Here is a 13,366-nt window from a genome sequence, read left to right as displayed (position 1 = left end):
TCACACTCATTCCCTTGGAGAGCTCATCTGCTTTCCGGCTTCCACTTCTATCTGTATACAGATGATCCCTAAATCTAGCTTGCTAGCCCTAACTACTCTCCTCCACAATTTCACATCTCGTCCTGCTTCCAGGAGTTCTCTACATGTATATCATACCAGAACCTCAAGCTCTAAATATCCAAAACCGAACTCCTCTTCTGTCCTTCCAAATCTGTTCCTTGCCCTAATTTTCCCATCACAGTTGACATAATACCAATAATAATAACTGTGGAATTTGTGAAGTGCTTGCTATGTATCACACTCTTAATCCCCACTTTCCAGACAAGGCAACTGAGGTCCAGAGAAGTTAACTGACTTACTCAAAGTCACACAGGAGACAAGCGGTCAAGCCGGAATTATAACCCAGGTCCTTCAGACTCCCAGGCTCAGGCTCTGTCCACTATATATGTCACCCTGCTTCATCACCATCATCATCTCTCTCAATACCATAGTCATGGTATTATCCTTGACTTTCTTTCAACCTCCATATTCGGTCAGTCACCAATACAAGTCAGTTCTTTCTCCACGCCATCTCTATAATCTGCCCTTCCTTCTCCATCCCAAATACCACCATGTGGGTCAAGGCACTTGTCATATTCTGATTTGATTACCACATCACCCTTCTCTCAGACTTCACCGTTCCACATGGATGATTTTTCCAAAACCTCTTTCTGAGCACATCTCCCCTATCTTCAAAAACTTCCGATGACTGCCCATTCCTCTCCACATCAAACAGAATCATCTGAACAGTGACTTCAAGGCACTCAGTCTGCTTTCTCTTGCTTCTCTCCTCCAACACCCCATCTTGTGGCCTTCATCCTTCTCAAGCCAATCTACTCGTTGTGCCTTGTAATCATCATTTTCACTACCAACCTCTTGTTCATACTACAGCATTCTGCTCACAGTAAATGCTCAATAAATATGATTAAATGAATAGTCTTATGCCTGGAATTCCTTTCACCTTCAATTCCAGACTACTACTCCCCGCTTGTATACCCTTTCTCAGCATTAATAATAATAATAACTGTTGTAGTGTTTGTTAAGCTCTTACTATGTACCAGGCACCGTACTAAGTATTGGAGTGGCCACAAGCAAATCAGACTGGATTCAGTCCCTGTTTCACATGGGGCTCACAGTCCCCATTCTTACAGATGAGGTAACTGAGCCACAGAGAAGTTAAGTGATTTGTCCAGGGTCATACAGCAGACAAGTGGGAGATCAGGGATTAGAACCCAGGTCCTTCTGACTCCTGGACCTGGGCTTTATCCACTATGCCACACTGCTTCTCATTGGTAAATCATTAGGACGATGCACTGCACAAAGTAAGCACTTAATTAATACTATCAACACTACCAATGTCTTCAGAGCTCTTCTGAAAGCCCATATCCTCCAGGAAGCCTTCCCTGATTAATCTCTCATTCCCCCACCATGTATCCCCCTGTAACTGCCACTTCTGTACCCGTGTTACTTAAGCATTTGGTTACTCCCTCACTTTATACTTATGAATATGTCTTAACATACTACTTTTTCCTTCCAGTAATTTTAGTGTCTCTCTCCCCTGCTAGACTGTAAACTCCTTGAAGTGAGGAATTGTGTCAACTACTCTATTGTAGCTCCTTAACTCTCTAACTCCATTGTACTCTCCCAAGTGCTTTAAACAGTTATCTCTACACAGTGAATGATTGATTGAGAAAAAGGATGCTAAAAGATTGTTTTGTGTGTGTGTTTAGGTGTAGGTGCTTCTTCTCTCCATCTCTTCACCTCTTCCTGCTGTCTCTGATCTGCCTCTCCTGTCTCCTACTTCTTAAATGTCCTCAGAAAATACTTCGACCCTTTGCTCCTCTTTCTTCCTGGAGCAGTGTTGCCTAATGGAAAGAACACAGGCCTGAGGGTCAGACGACCTGGGTTCTGATCTCAGCTCCACCACTTGCCTGCTGAGTAACCTTGAGTAAATCACTTAACTTCTCTGTGCCTCAGTTTCCTCATCTATAAAATGGAGATTCAATACCTGTTCTCCCTCCTACTTAGATGGTGAGTCCCGAGTGGGAAAAGTACTGTGTCCAACCTGATTAACTTATATCAACCCAAGAGTTTAGGCTAGTACTTGATGCATGGTAAGAACTTAATCCCATAATTTTTTTAAAAAATTACCCTACAATCAATTAATTTATCAATCATATTTATTGTACTAAGCCCTTGGGAGGGTATGATATAAGAATATAACAGAAATGGTAGACACATTCCCTACCTTGAACTTTACTATAATTCCACAAGAAGAAACCAAAAGGCTTGCACATAAATAAAAGGGCCCTAAAGTTTGAAGTGCCTTCATTTTAAACTCAACAACCAGCCTACAGTTTGTGACCCCAATCTTCTAACAGAGTTACTGACATGGAATGAGACAGTATTTCATTTTCCATATTTGATCCTTGTAGTTTACTTTGAGGCATTTTGCAATGGAACATTGGTCCCCAAGGAACGTCCTTGACACTATCACCTCTTCACTCAAGTTTCATAAACATTCTGCCCTTGCTCCAGCTGAAAACTGGCCCCTGGAAACTTTCGTGAGCTTCTATGCTGTGCAGTTGAAAAATGAGCCCACATACCCTGCAAATTCTCAAAAAGATAAAACATTTCTCTTTCTTGAAATTTCAAAACGGAGGTAAAGAAGTATTACCCGCTGATAACCGAGGGAAGAGACGGAAAGTTCATCAGCCCAAGCTAGTAAGGGATACCAAGAGGCAAGCTAGAAGACAAAGAGGCCCTGTATAGGCCAGGCACAGCAGCACTTCAAAGAATTACATCTGTAAATGCACATAAGTGCATGCAGAAAAATCAGTGTTATTCTTACGTAGGCCTTCTGAAACAACCACATGGACTGAGGTATAGCCTTTCAAAGTCTAAGAATACTTTTCAACAACAAGGACAGCGAGAAGCACTTTGGCCTAGCAGAAAGAGTGTGGGATTGTTCCCATGTAATACCACAGTTATTATTGCTATTATTAAATGGTCACAAATCACTAGGCCCAACTCTCAGCTGTAGAAGTTGGGGTACTATGTCTCTTAAAAATCAGTCCCTGGTTATTTGAGTCCTTTAAGCCAGGACTTTCTGTACAGCCAATTTAATTGATTTTTTTTCCATTTAAATCCTTGTAATGAAGCAGCTTTATGCATTACTGCATTTTCTTGATCCAATTCAGACCAACTTTCTCTTGGGTCAGAGAGTAGTAAATTAACTATTCCTTTCACCGTTCCCTGTCTAACATTCAATGGCTCTTCTTACACCGACCACATCTTTGTAAACACTCAACATTCCCGCAAGGAATGTGAAAAGAACAGGCTCTTATTTACCATCGATGGAATGATGCCTCTGCAGGGAGAAGAGCTGGAATAGCATCATTTGTCCTCTACTGACTGCCAGAGATGTTATGGGTAGAAAAAGTCCTCATTTACAGGTTCTCATTCTCTTTCTTCTTCTCCCCAGTCCTGCCTTTGAGGAAGATGGGCTAATGAGTGAGAGGTGGTTGCTGAAAATTAAGAAGGACCCAGAATTAATCACTATAACCAGTGCATTGAGATCCCATTTTGTGTAGAGCACCGTACTAACTGCTTGAGAGAATATGATAGAATAAGTAGATATTATCCCTGCCCTCAAGGAGATTACAGTCTAATGGAGGAGGAAGACACTAAATTAGACTACAGATAAGAATATGAAATAGAGCATAAAGGTCTGTTCAGAAGTACTATGGGGAGAAGTGAGGACTTCTGAGGGACAGAGATTGTGTTTGGCCTGACTATCTTATTTCTACCCCAGTGCTTAGAACAGTGGTTGGTGCATAGTAAGCACTTAATAAATACCATTATTATTATTAGGTGGTGCAGGATTGCTGAAATGGTAGGTCCTGATATAAGGTGGGAAGATTAAAACTCAACAGGAATGGCCTCCTGATAAAATATGATTTCAGAAAGGTTTGAAGATAGTGAGAGTAGTGCTATGTCAGTTGTGAATTGGAAGGGAGCTTCAGGCAGAAATGTAAATGTGAGCAAGAAGTTGGCAGCAGGAAAGAAGAGAATGAGCCACAGTGAGTAGGTTGGCTTGAGAGGAACAAGGAGGGTGGGTTGTGGTGGACTGGGGGAACAAAGAGTGGATGAGAGGAAGAGAATTGATTGAGCGAGTACTTAAAGCCGTTCGTGAGAATTTTCTACTTGATTCATAGAGGAATGGGCCACCATTGAAGAGTAGTGAAGGATGGGGAGCCATGCACAGAATGACATTTTAGTACAAGCAGTTAGTACAGTGCTCTGCACAAAGGAAGCCCTCAATAAATACCATTGATTGATTGATCTGGACATTGGTGTGAAGTATGGACTGGAGAGGGGAAAGACTGGGAGATCAGGAAGAAAGCTGATAAACTAATCAAGCTGGGATATAATAAGTGACTGGATATGCTTGGTGGAAGTTGGTATATAACTCAGTCAATCCTATTTATTGAGTGCTTACTATGTGTAATGCACTGTAGTAAGCACTTGGGAGCATACAATATAATAATAAAAAGCCACATTCCTTTCCCGCAAAGAGCTCACAGTCTAGAGAGTTAAGTGGGAAAGTTAAGTTCAGCCTGCTGTTTCCTCACATATATAAGGGATGATCACTGATACCTTGAACATGGAAATCCCTTTTGTTTTTCAAAAGGATTAATCATTTTGGAGGGGAAGGGAAGAATTTTGGAAATGTTGTAGAGAAAGAATAGTTGAGATATGGTGGCAGACAATATGGGGCTGAAAGTGATGGGAAGTCAAGCATAATGTCGAGGTTATGGGCTTGAGAGATGGGCTTTTGTCAGCTGGGTCGGGAAAGGTAGGTGGAGAAGAAGTGCGGGAGGGAAGGTGAGGAGCTCCATTTTAGATATGCTGAGTTAGAGGTGGCAGCAAGACACCCAAGTAGGGATGTATTGGAGGCGAGAAGATATGTGAGACTACTGAGAAGGCTAGAAGTCATCCTCTAGAGGTAGAAGTTGGAGGCATGAGAGTACATGAGCTCCTAAAGGGAATGAGTGCAAATGGAGAATAGAAAGGGACCTAAAATAGAACCTTGAGAGATGTCCACAGTTAGGGAGTGGAAGGCAGAGGAAGAGCCATTAAAAGACTGAGAAGATTGGTCCAGAGGGGCAAAAGAAGAACCAGAAGAGATCTAGTATCAGAAAAATCAAGTTTAGATAGTGTTTCCAGGAGAAGGGAGTGGTCCACAGTTCTTAATGCATCTCAGTGGCCGAGGAGGATTATGACAGAGAAGAGTCCATTAGATTTGGTAAGGAGGAGCTCGTTGGTGATCTTGGAGAGAGCAGTCTCAGTCATATGGAGGGAGCAGAAACTGGATTTTAGAGGATTGAAGAGGGAGTTGGAGAAGAGAAAGTGGAAGCAATAAGTGTATAAACCCATTTGAGGAATTTGGACAAGAATGGAAGGAGGATGACATATCTAGATGGTGCAGTGGGGTTCATGGAAGGTTTCAGGGTTTTTAGCAAAGGAGAGACTTGGTGTGTTTAAAGGCAGGGGGGCAAAGAGCCTCATAAATTTAGCAGTTGAAGAATGCATCCAGGGAAGTCATAGGAGTGGGCACAAATGATTTTAGAAGGGGAAAAGGGATGAAGTCTTGACTAAGAAGTATTGTAAGGGGCCAAGAGGAGTCTTGAGAGCTCCACTTTATTCTTCCCTGTCAAGAATCTACTTGGAGACTGATCTTTCAGATCTGTCTTTCCCAGTCATCATCTTCCTACTATGGAAAAGGAAATCAAACAGTAATATTTATTTAACAGCTACACTGTGCGGAGCGAAGTCCTAAGTGCTATCATTGTACCCTACACCCAAAAGAGATGTTCTCAGACTGAGATTTGCGGAGAAAGGTAGGTGGCCACTGATTCAGCACAGGAACTCAAACTATAGAATATAAAGGAATGGTGTCGTCCCACTTCTCATAATCAGTTGTAATGTTTGGATTTGAGAAATTCCAAAGGAAGTGTTAACTGGTTATCTGTTTTAACAGTCAGTTTGTCTGATCTCTTTTTCTTGACGGCTTGATTTCTACTTCCCTCTCCTGTTACTTTACTCTTCCAAAAGAGAGCACTGTGGCCTAGTGGAATGACTACAGGCCTGGAAATCTGGGGACCTGGGTTCTAATCCCCCTCCACCATCTGTCTGCAGTGTGGCCTTGGACAAGTCACTTAAATTCTCTGGGCCTCAGTTTCTTCATTAAAAAATGGAGATTCAATACCTGTTCTCCTTCTCCCTTAGAATGTGGAGCAGTACAGTATCCAATCAGATTATCTTGAATCTGCCCCTGCATTTAGTACAATAAGAGCTTAACAAATGGCACAGTTAAGTGGAAAGAGCACGGGCTTTGGAGTCAGAGGGCATGGGTTCGAATCCCAGCTCCACCATATGTCTGCTGTGTGACCTTGGGCAAGTCACTTAACTTCGCTGAGCCTCAGTTACCTCATCTGTAAAATGGGGATTAAGACTGTGAACCCCACATGGGACAACCTGATCACTTTGTATCCCCCCCCAGTGCTTAGAACAGTGCTTTGCACATAGTAAGCACTTAACAAATGCCAACATTATTATTATTACTTTAGTAAAAAAAAAAAAAAGAGCTCAAAACAAAAGGTCCACCAGCCAAACCAGCAGGATTGTGTTCTGTTGAATTCTAAAGGCAGGGCAGGAACCCCCTACCCACAGGTGTACTAAGTGCAGCCTAACCATCAGGGGAGTTGCCACTGTCTATCAGGGGCGTGTCTCTGTTAGGGGCTTAAAGGGAATTTTAGGACTGGACTAGTGGTTCGCAGCTTCAGGCATGTTTACTCTTCCTGTCTGCCTCCACAGAGCACTACAAATGAATCCTAAGTACTTTGTAGTGGATATCAGAAATGGGATCCCTGTTTTCTGCCCACAAGGAGTTTATAATCTAATCAGGGAGACAAATAGAAAAATGATTTACAGTTACTGGAAGCTGGAGGAAGAACAATGGAATAACAGGTAATACTAAGGCAAGCTTTGGCCAGAACTCTCCTCTTTTCACTTCAGAAACTGAGAGAAGTGAATGAGGTCACAAAGGTAACATACAGGTAATGGGGAGATAGAAACGTGAAAGGGAAAGGCAAAGAGAATTCTCAGGAAAGGATGAATAACCATCCTTCACATCCCCTGGAACAGGGGCAAGGCAGGCCAATTAATGAATAGTCAGAAGGTGCAGCTGGACCTTCTCCACTCTGAGCTTAACAAGTAAACTCTTCCCTGAACCACACAAAAGAGAGGTCAGGTTGCCTCAGCAGCCAAGAACCACTTTTCCATGTTACCCACAGTTCCTTTCAACAATGCTAACAGTGCACCCCTGCCATTACCGCAAACATATCTGATCAATATATTTCCCCAAGCTGTCTTCATAAATTGCTTCGTGATTCATTTCTTGCATCTCTCTTGCCTACCACAAAAATCAATTCCAAAGACATGTTGCTGCCTCTCTTTGTTTCCTGCACTACCTTTCTGGGCCACCTTTATCCTTCATTGTGAAACAATTATTTTCTTCTGATTTTTCTTGTAAACACATTTTTCGTTCCCTTGCTCATTGTTAGCACAGAAATGGTGAGACTTGTTTTTAGATTTTATTTTTAATTGGAGGGGTACAGATTGATCTTTTATCTTTCTCTTTTCCATCACTTCCTCTTCAGCATTCTCTTTGGATTAGCAGCAGATGGCGAACTTGTTACTGTTACACATCCTAGGCCCCAATTTTCTGAGTAGTCAGTTAGCAGAAAAATAACTCCTGAAACATGAAACACAAAAGGAAAGAGCCAGGTAAGGTGTTAACCATGGGGAACTCAAACAATCTTAATGTTCATTTGAGGGTTGAGAGAATCAAGGGGACCACTATGACCCCATTATTCTGTAATGGATAACTACCCTCCTTGACAATAATTGTAACCATTAGCCATCCCCAGACAAAAATCAATCAATCAATGGTATTATTGAGCACTGACAGTGTGCAGTATACTGTAATAAGCCCTTGGGAGAGTGCAATACAATAGAGTCAGTAGACATGCTCTCTTCCCAAAAGGAGTTTACAGTCTAGAGGGGGAGACAGACAATCACATAAATTATGAATATGTACATCAGCGCTGTGGTGCTGAAGGCGGGTTGAATATCAATGGCTTAAAAGATACAGATACAAGCATATAGACAATTCATTCAGTTGTATTTATTGAGCACTTACTGTGGGCAAAGCACTGTACTAAGTGCTTACAGAAGGAAGAGGGACTAGGGGATATGCGGGCTTAGTCATGGAGGGGCCTCTTGGAGGAGACGTGATTTTAATAAGGCTTTGAAGGTGGAGAGAGTGGTGATCTGTCATATACAAATAGGGAGTTCCAGCCCAGAAGGAGAATGTGAACAAGGTGTTGGTGGCAAGATAGATGAGATCAAGGTATAGTGAGTAGGCTGGTGTTAGAGAAGCAGAGTGTGCTGACTGGTTTGTAGTACGAAATCAGTGATTTCATGAACAGGTGACTGTCTACACCCTGCAACTGGAACTCATCTCCAAATAATACTGTTGCTCTCAGTTTCCTGACTCACTCACTCTCTCTCTCTCTCTCTCTCTCTCTCTCTCTCTCTCTCTCTCTCTCTCTCTCTCTCTCTTCACTACTTCATCTACTTGGGCAGTGGGAAGACCTTTAGAGTGTCCATCTTGAGAAGCTGCCATATGCCTGCATGTGTCGCCTCAACCACCTCCAACCCCTCAAACTCCTGGATCAATGGGTAAGTTAAAAAAAGAGCAAAGCACAGCTGGTGGTGATAACCACATCAATGGCAACAAAATCAGATTTTAGTGTGCTTTCTTTGTATGTCAGTATCAGAGATATAGGACCATCTCCCAGCTGTAACTCCTGGGGAAAAATCATGTCGATGCAACCATTCAAAAACTGGGAAGTTGTGTGTGTTTCAACCAAGAATGGCTCTAACTGGAACAACAAGAAGCCTAATGATTATTCCCTTTGATAGTGATGTAATCAAATGAAACAAACTGACTTTGGGGAGACAGAGCCACAGAGCAAAGAAGTCCAGGAAGGACTTTGAACTTCAAAGAGTCTCAATCCTCATGTTTAAAAAAATGCTCTCAGGAGAGCTTTGAACTCTACAACGTCAAAGGACAACTATATGAATAAAGCCAAGGAATCGGCTCAGAAATTTCAGGCTTAGGGGTGCATGACCAGAGCTGGGTCCAGGGAGGGACATTGGTGTGGAGGGATTGGGGACCACTTCCAGGAGGGGACCCCACTGTTCAGTCTATAGATGGGCTTATTTCACCAAGTATCCATTGTAAGACCCCTATTGTTTTGAGGGTTTGAGAGCAGTTCTACAATTGTATATTTCTATCCATCTATGGTCCCTTTCCTTTCCTCCGCAGAAATAAGACATTTCCTAAGAAGGAGGATTTGGAAGAGACACAGAAAAAAAGGTCAGAGGACAATATAGTGCTCTGCAAATGTTGCCTCACACTTCGATTCTCTGATGATGGTGAACAAATATTCAAATTTCTTAGGTACCACGAAGGCTGGGATCTTATAATAGTGTGGCATAACAACAGATGTGGCCAGAACAGGAGTTACAGCCTGGAACATAGAAGCCACGTTGAAAGAATTGAAGAATGTGACCTAGTTACTCTAGATTGTAAGCTTCTTGTGGGCAAAGAATGTGTCTACTAACTCTGTTGTATTACTCTCATTGTAATGAGAGTATTGTTGTATTGTCATTGTATTGTATTGTTGTACTCTCCCTAGGGTTTAGTACAGTGTTCTGCACACAGTAAGCACTCAATAAAATGCCATTGATTGATTAATTGACTGATGATGGAAAGAACTTAGCACTGGGAGTCAGGAGACCTGGGTTCTAGTCCACACTCCACCACTTGTCTGCTTGGGCAATCACTTCACTTCCCTGTGGCTCAGTTCCTTCATCTGAAAAATACTCTCCTTCTCTTTTAGACTGAGTCCCAGGTAGGACAGAGACTGTATCTCATCATCATCATCATCATAAATGGTATTTATTGAGTGCTTACTATGTGCAGAGCACTGTACTAAGTGTATGGGCAAATTCAATACAACAAAGTGTCAGACATGTTCCCTACCCTTCCCTACATTCGCTGCTACAGAGAAGCAGCGTGGCTCAGTGGAAATAGCCTGGGCTTTGGAGTCAGAGGTTGTGGGTTCAAATTCCAGCTCTGCCACTTGTCAGCTGTGTGACTTTGGGCAAGTCACTTCACTTCTCTAGCCTTCAGTTACCTCATCTGGAAAATGGGGATGAAGACTGTGAGCCCCCCATGGGAAAACCTGATCACCTTGTAGCCTCCCCAGTGCTTGGAACAGTGCTTTGCACATAGTAAGCACTTAATAAATGCCATTATAATTATTATTATTATTACCCACAGTGAACTTACACTCTAGAGAACAAGACATTAATATAAACAATTTATAATATATAATTTACAGATATATAAGTGTTGTGGGATTGAGGGTCGGGCAAATGTCAAATGCCCAAATGGCTAATTAGATTGTACTATAACAACACCAGTGTTGACATAATACAGTGCTTGGCACATAGACTGTATGCTCTTTGTGGACAGGGATAGTGTCTACCAATTCTATTGTACTGTACTCTTCCAAGCACTTAATATTTACAAACAGTAAGTGCTCAGTAAAAACCATTGATTGATTGATTAATTGATTGGTAGTATCTACTTAACAAATGTCACCAGGATCTGGGAATATTGGGTTCTAATCCCAACTCAACCATTTGCCTGCTGTGGGAATTGTGACTACTCACTCAATCTCTTTGTACTTCAGTTTCTTTATCTGTAATAATTAGACCTATACTCCCCATTTGTTAGACTTGTGAGCTTGGGTGGGATGGGGACTGCATCTAGTTTGATAATGTTATATTTAACCCAGCACTTAACTGGGTGCCTGGTACTTAGAAAGTGCTCAGTAAATACCATCATGCAGAACATAACCAAGGCCAGCTTTAGGTCCAAACCATAGTCTACAACCCAATATACCTACCTCTGACAGACGAAACAAGATGCTTGGAGAAGTGGTAATTATGGAATATTGGACCTGTGTGATTCTACATCATCCTAATGTTTAGGAATGTAGCATCAGATAACCTTAATTTTTCCCCTCTAATAGCCTTATTCATGAATGTATCCAAACCTCTCTTGAAAATGATAGTTTTCACTTGTCCAAATTCTTGTGGTAACTAATTTTAAATGTTTGTCACCTACAAGGCAAATTACTCCCTTCACTAGTTGCTCTCTCATCCTGATGCCATGAGACTCGGTGAATAATTCTTACTCGTCCTGCCAACACACGGCATGATTTTGTAGACCTCAGTCATGTCCTGTCTGAACCTCCACATTTCTAGACTTGACATCATTTTAGTCTCTCCTCATAACCAAGCTTTGTCTTTCCCCTGATCACTGTGGCTGCCTACTCTATACTTCCTTCAAATTTAACAATATCTTTCCCTAATACAGCAACTAGCATTGCCTATGGCATTCCAAATATTTTTTAATGGTATCCAAGCACTTATTATATGTCAAGCACCATTCTAAGCACTGGGGTAAATACAAGTTAATCAGGTTGGACACAGTCAGTCCCTGGGCCACATGAGACTCATAGTCTAAGTAGGAGGTTGGAACAGGTATTGAATCCCCATTTTACAGTTGAGGTAACTGAGACACAGAGAAGTGAGTTGCCAAAGGTTACACAACAGGCGGGTGAAACAACTGGGATTAAAACCCATATCCTCTGACTCCTAGGCCACTAAGGCATTAAGCCACACCTCTTAACACATTTAATTTAGTGTTAGAACTATTCATTCATTCATTCAATCGTATTTATTGAGCGCTTACTGTGTGCAGAGCACTGTACTAAGCGCTTGGGAAGTACAAGTTGGCAACGTTTAGAGATGGTCCCTATTCAACAGTGGGCTCACAGTTAGAAGGGGGAGACAGAGAACAAAACAAAACATATTAACAAAATAAAATAAATAGAATAAATATGTACAAATAAAATAAATAGAGTAATAAATACGTACAAACATATATACATATATACAGGTGCTGGGGGGAGAGGAAGGCGGTAAGGTGGGGGGATGGTGAGGGGGAAGAAGGGGAGAGAAAGGAGGGGGCTCAGTCTGGGAAGGCCTCCTGGAGGAGGTGAGCTCTCAGTAGGGCCTTGAAGGGAGGAAGAGAGCTAGCTTGGCGGATGGGCAGAGGGAGGGCATTCCAGGCCCGGGGGATGACGTGGGCTGGGGGTCGACGGTGGGACAGGTGAGAACGAGGCATGGTGAGGAGATTAGTGGCAGAGGAGCAGAGGGTGTGGGCTGGGCTGTAGAAAGAGAGAAGTGGGGGTGAGGTAGGAGGGGGCGAGGTGATGGAGAGCCTTGAAGCCGAGGGTGAGGAGTTTTTGCCTGATGCGTAGGTTGATTGGTAGCCACTGGAAATTTTTGAGGAGGGAAATAACATGCCCAGAGCATTTCTGCACAAAGACGATCTGGGCAGCGGTGTGAAGTATGGATTGAAGTGGGGAGAGACAGGAGGATGGGAGATCAGAGAGGAGGCTGATGCAGTAATCCAGATGGGATAGGATGAGAGCTTGAACGAGCACGGTAGCGGTTTGGATGGAGAGGAAAGGGCGGATCTTGGCAATGTTGCGGAGGTGAAAACTATGCCTTTGGTTTTCTGTTTTTGGAGGAGTGGTAGCTTAGTGGAAAGAGTACAGGCCTGGAAACCAGAGGACTTGGGGTCTAATCCCAGATCCACCACTTCCCTACTGTGTGATCTAGGCCATGTCACTCAATTTCTCTGTGCTGCAGTTACTTCATCTGTAAAATGTCCCCCCTTCCCCTTTGGACACTGAGTCCCACGTGGGACAATGATCGTATTTGATCAGCTTCTATTATGTCAACCCCGGAGCTTGGGTCAGTGCCTGACACATGTTAAATACTTTACTAATACCACAATTATCAGCACTATTATTATTTTATCTTCTTCCTGATGAGGCCCAGAGTTAAGTTGGCCTTATTTAGCTGCTACCAAATATGAGGCCAGTGATTTAAGGGAAGAGCTAACAGTGATTAATAGCTCTGAATCCAAATTACAAATTTGGGTGATTTCTCCCTGGCTGCATTACCTTTAGCTTATTTCCAGTCAAACTCATCTCCTAGTTTCAGTCAGCTCATTCAGCTTTCTGAGGTTTTCCTGGAATTTGTCTTCCAT

Source organism: Tachyglossus aculeatus, chromosome 4 (genome assembly GCF_015852505.1).
Source record: "Tachyglossus aculeatus isolate mTacAcu1 chromosome 4, mTacAcu1.pri, whole genome shotgun sequence".
NCBI classification, from domain to species: domain Eukaryota; kingdom Metazoa; phylum Chordata; class Mammalia; order Monotremata; family Tachyglossidae; genus Tachyglossus; species Tachyglossus aculeatus.
This window is presented reverse-complemented; position numbering follows the sequence as displayed.